The sequence below is a fragment of the Pelophylax lessonae genome, assembly GCF_965119305.1.
Source record: "Pelophylax lessonae genome assembly, chromosome: 2".
NCBI classification, from domain to species: domain Eukaryota; kingdom Metazoa; phylum Chordata; class Amphibia; order Anura; family Ranidae; genus Pelophylax; species Pelophylax lessonae.
Window position 1 is genome coordinate 434,567,203 of NC_138769.1, and position 14,092 is coordinate 434,581,294.

At 43.2% G+C, this 14,092-nt stretch overlaps 1 protein-coding gene across 1 annotated transcript in view; it reads left to right on the forward strand.

Moving 5' to 3' along the window:
• Positions 1-14,092, forward strand: part of DMD (dystrophin) — a 3,625,631-nt gene that overhangs the window by 1,401,805 nt on the left and 2,209,734 nt on the right. The gene's annotated exons all lie outside the window — the stretch shown is intronic.

Sequence of the window (14,092 nt, forward strand, 5' to 3'; positions counted from 1 at the left end):
CTCCTAGACAAATGTTGTCTGATTTCCCAGGCTGAGAGAGCCCTGGCTGTATGTCTCAGGTGAGTTTTAATTGGCCTGGGGGATAGGACCAAGATCCGAACTGGATCATGGATCAGAGATCCCTAAAGGTGTATGAGAGGTGCCAGGGGGATGTATAAACCCTGAACAGGACTTTTCCCAGCTCTCTCTGGGATGCTCTGCTACACCACCAATCTTAACCTATGCCCCATCTTTTTGCTCCCTTTTTCCTCCAAACTCCTTGAATGCCTGGTCTGCAACCAACTGACTGACTACCTCATTAGGAATAACCTTCTTGATCCCCTTCAGTCTGGATTTCACCCTCAACGCTTCACAGAAACTGCTTTCCTATAACTCATAACAGATATACTAACAACAAAAAACAATGAACACTATCCTGTACTTCCACTTTTGGATCTTTCAACTTCCTTTGATATGGTTGACCACCCCTTCCTCCTCAAAAAACTTTACTCCTTTGGTCTCTGTGGCTATGCTCTTTGCTGGCTCTAACCTCCTACCTATCCCACTGCACCTTCAGTGTCACTTACAATTCTACTTCCTCCTCTCCTCTTCCATTCCCCGTCAGAGCCCCCCAAGGTTCTGTTCTTGGACCTCTTCTATTCTCGATCCACACCTCCTCCCTGGGTCAGCTGATGTTCAAAAATATTTCTACGTTGGCGACACCCAAATCTTTCTCTCTCTACCCCGCAGCTCACACAGCAGTCTCCTCACACATCACTAATTTACTAACCAACATATCAGTCTGGATGTCACAATACTTCCCCAACTCAACCTGTCCAAAACTGAGCTCATATTAACCCCCCTCCCCACATGTCCCTTCCCCTGACTTCTCTGTTGAGATCAGTGGCACAATCATCAACCCATCCCCGCATGCTAGGGTGCTAAAAGTTATCCGGGACTCTGAACTCTCCTTTTGGTCCCACATTTAATCACTTTCCAAAGCTTGCCACATCAACCTCAGCAACATCTCCAAAATTTCCCCAGCACCCTGACAGTAGTGATGAGCCGAACACCCGCCAGTTTGGTTCGAACCAGAACACCACTAACGGGGGAAAAGTTTGTTAGAACTTTCAAACTCCATTGAAGTCTATGGGACTCGCACATGAAAAATCAAAAGTCCTAATTTTAAAGGCTTAAATTCAAGTTATAGCCCATAAAATGTGTATAGGGACCTGGGTAATGCAAAAATTTTTTTAAAAAAATGATCGTTTTACAGGAGCAGTGATTTAAATGCTTAAAGTGAAACAATAAAAATGAAAAATTCCTTTAAATATTGTGCCTGGGGGGGTCCCCTTAGTGTGCCTGTAAAGTGGCGCACTTGTGCAATGTATGTAGCCTGCTGCAGCAATACTGACATTTCTAAAGGAAAAAATGTAATTCAAAATTGCTCGCGGCTGTAATGTATTGTTGGTTCCCAGCAAGACAGAAAAAAAAAACATGAAAAAAATGGCATGTGGTCCCCCCAGTCCATACCAGGCCCTTCACGCCAAAAAAAAAAAAAAAAAACAGTGTGGGGCCCCCCAAAATCCATACCAGACCCTTATCCTAGCAAGCAGCCTGGCTGGCCAGGATGGGGGGATGAGGGAGTGCTCCCCCTCTCCTGAACCATACCAGGCTGCTTGCCCTCAACACGGGGAGGATGCTTTGGGGTGCCCCCCAAAGCACCTTATCCCCATGTTGATGGGGACAAGAGCCTCTTCTGGACACACCCTGGGCTGTGGTTAGTGGGGTCTGTGGGTGGGGAGCTTATCGGAATCTGGAAGCCCTCTTTAACAAGGGGGCCCCCAGATCCTGCCCCCCTATGTGAATGGATATCGGGTACATTGTACCCGTACCCATTCACCAAAAAAGTGTACATAAAAAATAAAGGCAAAAGCCAGTTTTTCACAAGTCCTTTATTAAAAAATAAAAATAAAAAATAGTGTTCCCAGATGTAAATCCATCATCAATCACATCACCCGTCGCACCTGAAAAATAGAAAAAAAGAAAAAAAAAACGCTCCCAACTCCGCATAATGAGCTGTTTGACCTGTGACAGCTCTTTTATAGGAAAGGGGCGGGACACCTGGTTACATCACCTGGTGGTACCACCCCTTCTCACGTGATGTCAGTAATTTATTCACTGCACCAGCGCAGTGCATTATGGGGTGCTCATGACTTCAGAAGGGGCGGGGTGTCCCTGCTCCTTTCCTATAAAAGAGCTGTCACAGCTCAAACAGCTCATTATGTGGGAGGCGTGTGAAGAGACGGGAGCGTGTTTTTTTTTTCTATTTTTCGGGTGCGGGGAGCACTGAGAGGTGACCCAGGACTACAAAATATCTATACATTATAAAAGTGGGGTATGTCTGTTCACTACACTGACTGCACTCAACTAACTCAACCCACTATCCACTAACTATCTGTCTAACTTTTATTATCATACACTATACAGGGATGCCGTGTAAGCAGCAGCCTTATATAGTGTGGGGCGTGGACTTAGCCCCTGAGCCATGGTTGGCTAAAGGCAGCTTGCCTTTGGCCAATCAGGCCTCTAACAGGACACTGTGCTGTGATTGGCCAAAGCATACAGGTCATGTGCATGCTTTGGCCAATAATCAGACCATCACTAATTTATTCACTGCCCCAGCGCATTGCATTATGGGGCGCTCATCGGCCGGCTAACTTCCCGGCCCCATTTGTTTGTGTGTTCAGCGAACACACAAACAGCTGATGTTCAAGTCGAAATTACGTTCAAATCAAACTCAAAGCTCATCGCTACCTGACAGTACACAAGGGCCATGAATCCGCATGATGCAGGTGCTCCTACATTCCCCATGCTGGTTACCAGGCATAATCAAATAGATTACCTTTTGTATCAGTTTGCTCAGGCATTGCAGACGTTGCTTGCACACACAGCACACTTTGCTACTGGTGCTGCTAGGTCGGTGGTTCCTCCTGTTGTTGCACCTGCTGCTGCTCCTTTTGCCACTCCTTCTCCTGCAGTTGCAGCTGGACTTGCTGTTACCAGAGAGATGACTGGTTCAGCCCCCTCCCGCAGCGCTATGGAGGTGAACCGAGTCAGTGTCGTGGCTTCCTAAATCAAGTGGGCATTTATTATGAGATGGTTTCTCAGGCATTTCCTTCTGACAGGTCCAAGGTGGGCTTCCTAATCTCATTGCTCTTAGACAAGGTCTTGACCTGGGGAATCCCTTATGGGAGAACGATAACCCTGTGATACTCGATTACCCGAGTTGTGTTGCCTCCTTTCGTAGGGTATTTGATGTGCTTGCTCGCTCTGCCTGTGCTGCTAAGCTGCTCTTGTCTATTTAACAGGGTATACAAACTGTTGCTGAGTATACCATCCATTGAATTTCGTACCTTGGCAGCAGAGGTGGGCTGGAATGATGAAGCTCTGGCAGCTGTCTTCTCTCATGGTCTCTCCCAGGCATTGAAGGATCTCCCTGACGAGCTTGAGGCTCTCATTTCCTGAATTTGATCAATACCAGGCTCAGGAAGAGACCATTGTTTAAGGAGCGCCTGAGAAGACCTACCAGATTGGCTCCTACATTTTCTTTACCACACAATTCTCCCACACCTCCCATGCTTCCTTGGGATGGTGCGTCTGGCTGTGAACCCATGCAGCTGGGGTTCCCTCACCTTTCCAAGGCTGAGTGGGCTTTTAGGAGGAAGGAGGGCCAGTGTCTGTATTGCGGTTTTGGTGGGCATTTCCTGAAATTTTGTCCGACCCGTCCGGGAAACTCTCGCACCTATGGTCCTTTAAGGGGCAGATCTTAGGTGGAATTCCCTCAGCCCCGGTTTATCTGCACCACATGTGGTCTGGTTTCCTGGCACCCTGACACCTCCCAGCTAAATCACTAAACTAGTCTCAAAATACTAACTTATTCATTCTTGGTCTACTTTAAAATTTTGGATTGGATTGGATTTGATGTCCCAGGTAGATGTAAGTTTTCTTGGCTAGGTGAACATGTACTTCTTTAGTAAATCACCCTTTATGACTTTTCTTTCTCAGTTTTATCTGACAAACTTGCACAGTTTAGCCTCTGTTGATTTTTTATATCAGTTTGGCAGTGTCTAAACTATTCAAAATAACTCAAGAAAAACTGTCCCACAGGTTATATCATTGATACCTGCAATGAAAAAAAGGCTAAAAATCAGATTTGAAGGAAATATGTGGTTTTTGACAGTGACTAAAAATGACAATGCAATAAAACTGACAGAGATAATATGTCAATGATACAAACAGTCTGCCAGAGTTAATATAAAACAAAACTAGGAAAGTCAGCTGTGATAAAATATTTGGAATTTTCAATGCATCAAAAACTTTAGGGGTTTGCAATTAAAAATGTGTGGGAAATGCAGGCACTTCAACAATTCTACAGTTTGCAAGATATTAGTTATCATTATTTAGTAGTAGTAGAACTGTACCCAGGTTATAGACATTTAAAGTGATTGTAAGGGTTCTTTTTTTGTGTGCAAAAAAGCAAACATGTTTTACTTACCTGCTCTGTGCAAGGGTTTTGCACAGTACAGCCCCGATCCCCCTCTTCTGGTGTGCCCTGGTGTCGCTCCTGGATCCTCCTCTTCATTGGGTGCCCCCACAGAGAGACATTTTCCATGGGGGCACCCATGCAGGCACGGTCACGAGTCCCGCTGCTGCACCCATTGACACGAACAGGGAGACTCGGCCCCGTCCCTTCGCTCCCGTGTCACAGGATTTGATTGACAGCAGCGGGAGCAAATGGCTCACGCTGCCATAAATCTATCCAATGAGGACCCAAGAGAGCGGCTGGACTTGCTGGGCTCATGCTCATCGTTGGAACGATCGGGTTCAGGTAATGGGGGGGTCTGGGGGGCAGCTGCAGCACCAAAGGGTTTTCACCTGAATGCATAGAATGCATTCAGGTGAAAAACCATGAGACTTTAAAACTCCTTTAAATGCACATTCCTACAGTAATAATCAGTAAATAATGAGCTCTGAAATTATTTTTCAACTTAGTGTAGTTACATCTACTGTCAAACAATTCAACCTTAAAGGTCACAAGTAAGGCAGTGAAGTAACTCAGGCCAAGTCTCACCACCTTTTTATCCTTCTAATGTTTACAATAGAGAAAGGAGGAGAAAATAAGAAAGAACTGAATTATTAAAAAAAAATGTGAAAGTATTTTATACTGTAAATTTTGAGGATGCATAATTTTATGATTTATACTTCTAAAGAGATCAGCCAGGACTTGTTTTAAAGGTAATTTACTGCTTGATAGGAATGTGTAGCTATTTGAATGTCCATAAACTGACTACAGTTCTACATTAGGTAGAGCAGAAATAGTAGCTTCTCGTTTCCCAGTGACATCAAGTGTGATAGCAAGGTGCAGAAACTCACAACACCAGGGCCCATGTACACTTATGCATTCTGTTACCATGAATTACACATGTTATGGCATTTGTTAACATGCATTGTGTTAAAGCAGCCCAATCATTATGGATAGGCTGTGAACATACTGCAATGAATATAAAAGTATATGTTCCTTTTTATTAATGCAGCACAACACAACACAGGGTACATATGTTATGATGCTCTGTGGTGCATTAAGCGCTACTGTACAATGGTTTGCGTGCCAATTACAATTAATGACACTGCAAAACACTGCACATGGACTGGTGCATATGTGTCACGGTATTGTTTATTAATGTGCATGCTGTCACAATGCATAGGTGTGAATGGGCCCTCAAACATGTGCAAATAACTGCCATAATGTATCTTTCTATATAAGACAATTAGATTCTAAATATTCCAGTTATTATGATCTGGTCTTTGTAGTTAATTCCACATTACCCTTGAACTTTGTAAATAAGAACTTTTCTAATCCTGTGCTCTGGCAATCAAGGCTCAATAAAAATCACCCAGTTCTTTAGCTATGGTTGTTAAAATAATGTAAATTACTAGATTAATTTTAGTATCAGTTGTTGGCTATTAATGCTCTACTACTATTATATTGGGTGGCTTTTTCTACTTTAGCATTACGTAAGGTATTCATAGATGGGCAGATTTTGCTTAAGGCAAGAGCAGTTAAAGATCTGGTCATTCATCCTCCTGGGCTCACTTTAAAATGGACAGTGTTTACACACGGTTCATGAGTGATTTATTTTTTTATATAGAAAAAGCTATATGACAGCTGGTCAAATGTAAAGATTTTACAACACATGATATTGAATACTTCCAAGAAAAGATCTTGTGAAGACTTGCTGATTAACCAACATTACTTGGTTATCAAAAGCAATAATTAAATGAGTCACTTTTGCTGTTTTGCAATGTGTGACTGGCTGCAACCATTGTGCTGAAAAGGCAAAATAAAAAATGTTTCGTAATGCTGTCATTTGTATATTTTTTTATACCCACATTGTTTGCATCTATGCACAATGCTATACTTCAGAGTACCTTGCTTGCCCCATAGTCATTTGTACTGTAGACTTCTGTCTGGTCTTTTGTGTCACACAAACAAAAGAATCAAAGGGAGCACTTACATCCCAAAACCTGTTTCATCAGTCTGTAAAAGCCTATTAGAAGTTTGTTCCTATTCAAAGTACTCTCATTTTTCTCTGTCAAATGCAGTGCAACTGCAAATATTCTACTCCACCTGAAAAAGTGTAAAGTGCAGATTTAATCTAATACAGTATTTCTTGCTATATCATTTCTTGCAATAGAATTGATGCTATCAAAACAAAGCCTGACAACACAGGCCCTAATTTTGCTGAAATCTACAGTGTGCACTTTAATACAGTACTGTGCAAAAGTTTTAGGCAGGTGTAAACAGATGCGATGAAGTAAGAATTATATATATATATATATATATATATATATATATATATATATATATATATATATATATATATATATATATTGTCATGGACTTGCAATAGTTTGGCAAACTTATCTGTCCCATCATGTCTGTATTAGAGGTCAGACTGCATTTCTGTTTCCTTTTTATCATCTCTACTTCCTGTTCCTGCCCCACCCAGGTCATCAAAGGAAGTCTATATTAACCAGTGCACTGCAGGTCTGCTTTGCTATTCAACAGTGTTAGTTTCATGTTTGCCGTGTGCTTGAACTACTCTTCTGTGTACCGACTTTGGCTTGTCTCTGACTATTCCTGTTTGCCTGTTACCCTGACCTTTGGCCTGTCCCTTGACTACCCTTGTCTGCCTGTTACCCCGACCTCGGCTTACCCATCACCATTCTGTGTGTCCTGAGTGGCTGCTTCCCTTCTCTCCCTACGGAGACCCGGGGGACCCCAGGGGCCGCGACCTGGGCCCAGCTGCAGCCACGTCCATCCTCACCACTAGAGGCTCTGGTGAACACATGCTGCGTCTTAGACTCCGTGCCCTGGGGAATCTTGGGCTCACGTTTCGGTCCATCCGCAGCAGTCTGCTATTGGGTTCACTACCTTGCGCTGCACCCCTGCCTTCAACAGGGTGCAGTCATCACCTGGCCACAGGTGACCTGATATATATATATATAGTTTATTTTTAATAATTAACAAAATGCAAGGTGAGAAAACAGAAGAAAAATCTAAATCAAATCAAAATCGAATCACAGGGTGTGACTACCCTTTGGCTTCAAACCAGCATCAGTTCTTCTAGGTACACTTGCATATGGTTTTTGAAGAACCCCGGCAGGTAGGTTGTTCAAAACATCTTGGAGAACTAACCACAGATCTTCTGTGGATGAAGGTTGCCTCAAATCCTTCTGTCACTTCATATAATCTCAGACAGATGCAATGATTTTGAGATCAGGGCTCTCTGGGGCCAAACCATCACTTTCAGAACTCCTTATTCTTTTTTACACTGATGATCATTCTTAATGACATTGGCTGCATGTTTGGGGTTGTTGTTCTGCTGCAGAATTAATTTGGAGCCAATCACAGACCTACCTGATAATCTGGCTGTACATCTCAGCATTGAGAACACCATTGATCGGGCAATGTTGAGGACTAAAGATGCACTGGTCAGCCAAGGAATGAGCAAATAAAAGACACACCGTGCTTTCTTCCCTTTGACATTGTAAGATGTCCAGCAGTGCCATCAGCACAGAACTGGCAGAAACAAGTGGGACCCAGGTACACCCATCTACTGTTCAGAGAAGTCTGGCCAGAAGTGGTCTTCATGGAAGAATTGTGGCCAAAAGACCGTACCCCTTATGTGGTAACAAGGCTAAGCAACTCAACAATACACAAAAACATAAGAACTGGGGTGCAGAAAAATGGCAGCAGGTGCCCGGACTGATGAGTCAAAATCTAAAATATTTGGCTAGAGCAGGCAGTTTGTTTGCCAAAGGGCTGGAGAGTAGTACAGTAATGAGTGTCTGCAGGAAACAGTGAAGCATGGTGGAAGTTTCTTGCAAGTTTGGGGCTGCATTTCAGGTCAGGATCATTTGTGTCATCAATGCTGAGAAATACAAGCAGATATTTATTCATAATGCCATATCATCAGGGAGGCGTGATGTGATTGGTCCCAAATTTAATCTGCAGCATGACAATGACCCCAAACATACTGCCAATGTCATTTAAAACTATCTTTAGTGTAAAGAAGAACAAGGAGTCCTGGAAGTGATGGTGTTGCCCCCACTAAGCCCTGATCTCAAAACCATTGAGTCTGTCTGGGATTACATGAAGAAACAGAAGGATTTGACACTGTAGTTAGGTCTACAAGATATTTGGAACAACCTACCTGTTGAGTCCCTTCAAAAACTGTGTGCAAGTGTACCTAGAAGAATTGATATACTCACACCAAATAGTGAATATATTTGGATTTCTTTTCTGTTCATTTTACTTTCCATTTTGTTAATTTATAAAAATAAACTATTAACACTTCTTTTTCTAAAAGCATTCTTAATTTTGAGCATTTTTTCACACCGGCCCCTAAAACTTTTGCACAGTACTGTATACTAAGTTGTTGTAAATGGTTCAGAATTGAATTTACTTTACAACTATCAAAATGTACTTATTTTTTGAACAGCAATTCCATATTGTTCTGATAATGTGAAAATATTCAATTTCTGCACTGTAACAAATCCTGGGTTACCAGTAAGTTTATGATTTCCACTATTATTTGCTCTTAATCTTGCAGCTTATCTGCTCATTAAGCTATTTTTCTCACTTGCATAAAACTTAATATAACCGTAATATTAAAAATCATATTTTACTTGTGAACTAAATGTACCAGATCCTACAATGCATATCATCATTTAGCACTGATATATTCAAGCTTTTTCTATGTAAATATCTTAGCCACATGAATACTGAATTAGCCTCTTAAATGAGTGGCTGTTAAAATTGAATGTTCCATGAGCAAAGGATAATCAAATCTTCACAACATTTGTTTTAGTTATGGTTTCCTTTTAGGTGTCATTAATGGTATCATTCTCTGAGTAGCGGCATACAAATTGAGGCCATTCTTCTCCAGTTGCACTGGTTTATGGCAAGTGCTCTTGACAGTTATGCCTGTTCAAGTGCCAATTCTAATGTAATAGGAAGGTATGTTTAAGGAATATTTACACCTAATATATTATGCAGTTTTGTACAGGGTGCAAAAGACAATTAAACTAATATATTCACTTTAGGCAATGACCCATATCCATTGGGAACAACATGTTTATCAGTTCAATATTTTAACAACAATGTTAAATGCATGATATAACTGGATTATCCTATCCTATTGAGCTACTTATTGTTTTATGCTCTTTGCTAGACTTAAAATACTCTGTCATAATTCAAGAATTGGATTGGGCATAGACATAGCTCTTCTAAAAGTTCACTTTTTGTACTGTTAGAGAGAGCCAAAGAAAAAAAAAATATTTATGCTGAGCATCTGGTTTAGGAAATTAGCTAATCTGCATATTAGCAACGCTTCTAGCTTTAGAAACTAGGCCGTTCTGTTATTATGCAAGCTATAGAAAATTTTGGTTTGAACTAGAGTTCTTAAAAACCTTAATAATAAAGAATATGCAAATAACATGATTTAAAGTGACTTTGTTGTGTGAAAAAAATTAAACTACTGTGGATTTAAAGTACAGGCTTACCTGCAGCAGACTCCAAAACATGGCCCTTATGACTGATTATAAGATCATTCTGACATTATGACTGAATATAAGGTCATTCTGACATTCGGACAAAGCGCTAACACTTTTAGGTAGCATCAGAGTTTTCCACTACCTCCTCTACCCTCTCACATTCCTATAGGCTCATGTATATGATAGACAGCCTAATTCTAGGTGAGACTTACCAAGTATACAAAGAAAGTGAAAGGAGTCTAGCCATATGTTTGCTTTAACATACTAACAGGGTATGCAATGGCACAGGTGGAATTTCAACTTACTTGTTTAGACAGAAAGGTAGTGGTACCAATAAAGCACTTCTTCAGCCAAGATAAGCAATGTAGATTTACAGGCCTTTGCATGTGCAAGAAACGCTTACTTAGAGAGGGTACACTGTACGGAACTCGAAATGCCAGTAGGCAATCCATCTAGTGGTACGAGGCAGCTTAACAAATTGGCAAACAATAGGACCCTGCAAAAGAAAACCTTCATTTTCCCTACTCACCGGATACCTTGTCTTAATACTACACTTGCTCTGTCCTTGACCTACTCCTAAACTGTGGGTGTACTGAATCATGCAGAAAATGCAATATAAGATTCTTCTGTGTCAAGATGACTGCTAAAATTTTTGAGATTTCGACGTCTAATGGAAGATGCCGACCTTCCCAGATTGGCTTGCCTGGAGCCCAGGAGAGGAGAAAACATTTGCCCCCTATGTGTTCCTGTGAGCCTGAACAAGCAACAGTGTGCCTTCTTCAGGTCAGTGGACAAATCACAACATTACCATCCTACAAAATTGACCAGGAAACCAGAAGTATTCTAGCTTGCCTTGACATATACTAGGCTTCTCTAGTTGGTGTCTTTATTCCCCTGTGGATATGATTGTTATCAGATATGGAATCTATGCTGTCTCCAAAGGAAGGCATTTTCTGATTAATTTCAGTGTACAGGTACTAGGCCTAAATAGAAGAAACTGTTTTTTCCTAATGCTGTCGTTTGTAGTTCCCTTAATTTGGTGGAATCAATGGCTGTTGCTCAAGGTTTCATTACTGATCTTGGTTGTGCCACAAAGTTATTTTTTTATTTGGTGCTGATATTACAATATTTGGAAATACCACATCCTCGTTGTATCTGTACCTTGTCATACAATGACTAGCTGGTCAATATGATTTGAAACAGATTGATTGTAAAGTCTTTTTTTTTTTCAAATTACAAACATGTTATACTTACCTCCTCTGTGCAGTGGTTTTACACAGGGCAGCCCAGATCCTCCTCTTCTCTGGTCCCTGGCTGGAACTCCTGGCCCCTCCCTCCTGTTGAGTGCCCCCACAAAAAGTAGCTTGCTATGGGGGCATCCGAGCTGAACTGCCACTCCGTGTGTAACAGGGTGCCAGGAAACCAGAACACATGGGAATGCAGGTAAAATAAAGCAGTTAATTGAAGCAAGCAACAATAAATGCACAGCAAGTGTGAGAAAGCAAGATTAGGAAAAAGCTGGGGTCAAGTCCAGAAATAGGTTGTCATCCAAGCGAGGTCGAGTCCAGAAGCGGGTAGTCTGCCGATGTGGGGTCATCAGCCAATGCGGGGTTGAGAGCCAAGAGAGTCATCAACCAAGCCAGGTCATACATGGAGGAACACAGAGAACAGAAGACTGCTAGGAGAGATGCACCTTGGAGCACAAACGCAAGGGCAAGGACTGCAACTCATAAGGTGATAGATATAGTCAGGTGTGCAGCATCATCACTGTGCGACACCCAGGCAGCAGGCAAGTGATGATGCAATCAGAGTTTATAAGAGGCAGCAGTCTGCACATGTCCAAGATGGCTGCCAACAGGAGGGCAGTGTAAGACCTTGACAGTATCCCCCCCTCAATGACCCCTCCTCCGCGGTGCAAAAAACAGTTTCTGAGGAAAGCGAGCATAGAAAGAGCAGAGAAGGGCGGGAGCATGAACATTAGTGGTGGGAACCCAGGAGTGCTCCTCAGGACCATAACCCTTCTAGTACACCAGGTATTGAACCTGACCTCGGAACAGACAAAAATCCAAAATGCTGCTAACCTCATACTCCTCATAATTGCCTACAGAAATGGGACGAGGGTGGAGAAGTGAAGAAGTGTAGCGAATGCAAACCTGTAGCTTCAAAAGTGACATGTGAAAGACATTGGAAATACGCATGCCAGGGGGAAGACCAAGGGCATAGGCCACCGGGTTCACCTTGCGAAGGATGCGAAAAGGACCAACAAAAATGGGTGCCAGTTTTGGAGTGGGCATCCTGAGGTTGAGATTATGGGTTGACAACCACACTCTCTCCTCGACCTGGTACCAAGGAGTAGATAAATGTCTCTGGTCAGCCTGGAGCTTCTGACGCTGTGCAGAAATCCATAAAGACTCCTGAATCTGCACCCAAGAGGAACAGAGGGCACAAAGATGATCCTCCGTACCTGTCCTGTGGCCTATGTCGAGAACAACTCGGGAAACACAGCAGGTTGGAACCCATAATTGGCCATGAGTGAAAACTTTCCAGAAGACAAGTTGAAGGCAGAGTTCCTGGCAAACTCCGCCCAGGGTAACAGATCAACCCAATTGTCCTGATGGTCAGAGATATTGTATCGGAGAAATTGCTCCAAAGCTTGGTTGGAAAGCTCAGCAGCACCATTGGACTACAGATAGTAGGCCAAGGAGAAGGAGAGCCGAATACCCAACTGGTAGCAAAAGGCGCACCAGAACCTAGAGACAAACTGGCTCCCATGGTCTGAGACAATCTCCTTAGGCAACTCATGTAAATGGAAGACCTCCCTGGCAAACCTTGAGGCAAGCTCCTTAGCAGTAGGCAGCCTCTTAAATGGAACACAGTGGCACATTTTGGAGAACCAGTCAACAACCATGAGGATAACTGTGTAACCTCGAGATGCGGGAAGTTCCACAATAAAATCCATGGCCAGGTGTGACCAGGGATGCTCCCTATTGGGAATGGGATGCATTAGGCCCAAGGGGAGGTGCTGAGGAGATTTGTTCTGGGCACAAACCGAACAAGCAGCCACATACGCAGCAAACGCAGTTCTTACCAGGATGACGGGCAGTCTTGAAATTGTGGTATGTGCACAACAGTCTCATGCCCCTCAGGTACAAAACATTTGCCAGCAGGTCTCTCTGTGGGAGCATCAGGTTGGGCAGCCAAGATCTGTTCCCCAAAAGGAGAGGTTAAGTTGGTGCAGATGGCAGCCAGGATATGATCTGAAGGTATGATTGGTGTCGGCACGGAGTCCTCCCTGGACAACTCAGAATACTGGCGAGACAAGGCATCAGCCTTAACATTTCTTTAGCCAGGCAAATAGGAGTCCACATAGTTAAAATGAGACAAGAATAAGGTCCATCTGGCCTGACGGGGTGTGAGCGTCTTGGCCTCCGAGAGATACATCAGATTCTTATGATCAGTGAGAATGAGAACAGGAACCACAGAACCTTTGGGCAAGTGTCTTCACTCTTTGAGAGCCAGGATAATGGCCAAGAGCTCTCTGTCTCCAATCTCGTAATTGCATTCAGCAGGAGACAGCTTCTTGGAGAAGAACCCACAAGGAAGTAAGGGTCCATCAGGTGTCTGACACTAAGACAGGAGGGTGCCTACTCCTGTTTCAGAAGCATCCACCTCTAGAACAAAGGGCAAACCAGGATTGGGATGAGACAAAATAGGGGCCAAAGTGAAAGTAGACTTGAGGGCCTTGAAAGCTTGGATGGCAGCAGGCGTCCGATTGTGGAAATCGCTGCCCCTCAGATCTGAGATAGTGTCAAGTACCTGATCCGAGGCCGAGATGCAGAGAGGGCTCCCCTTGCGACTGAGTGCGGCACACTCTTGGGGTTGAGACAGAGGGTGTAGCGCCCACAGAAGCATTGGTTGCCGGCAGGGTCCTGATGGTGGACAGGTGGTCTCTAGCAGAGTGCTGGGCAGGAATACACCGGACAGTCCAAGG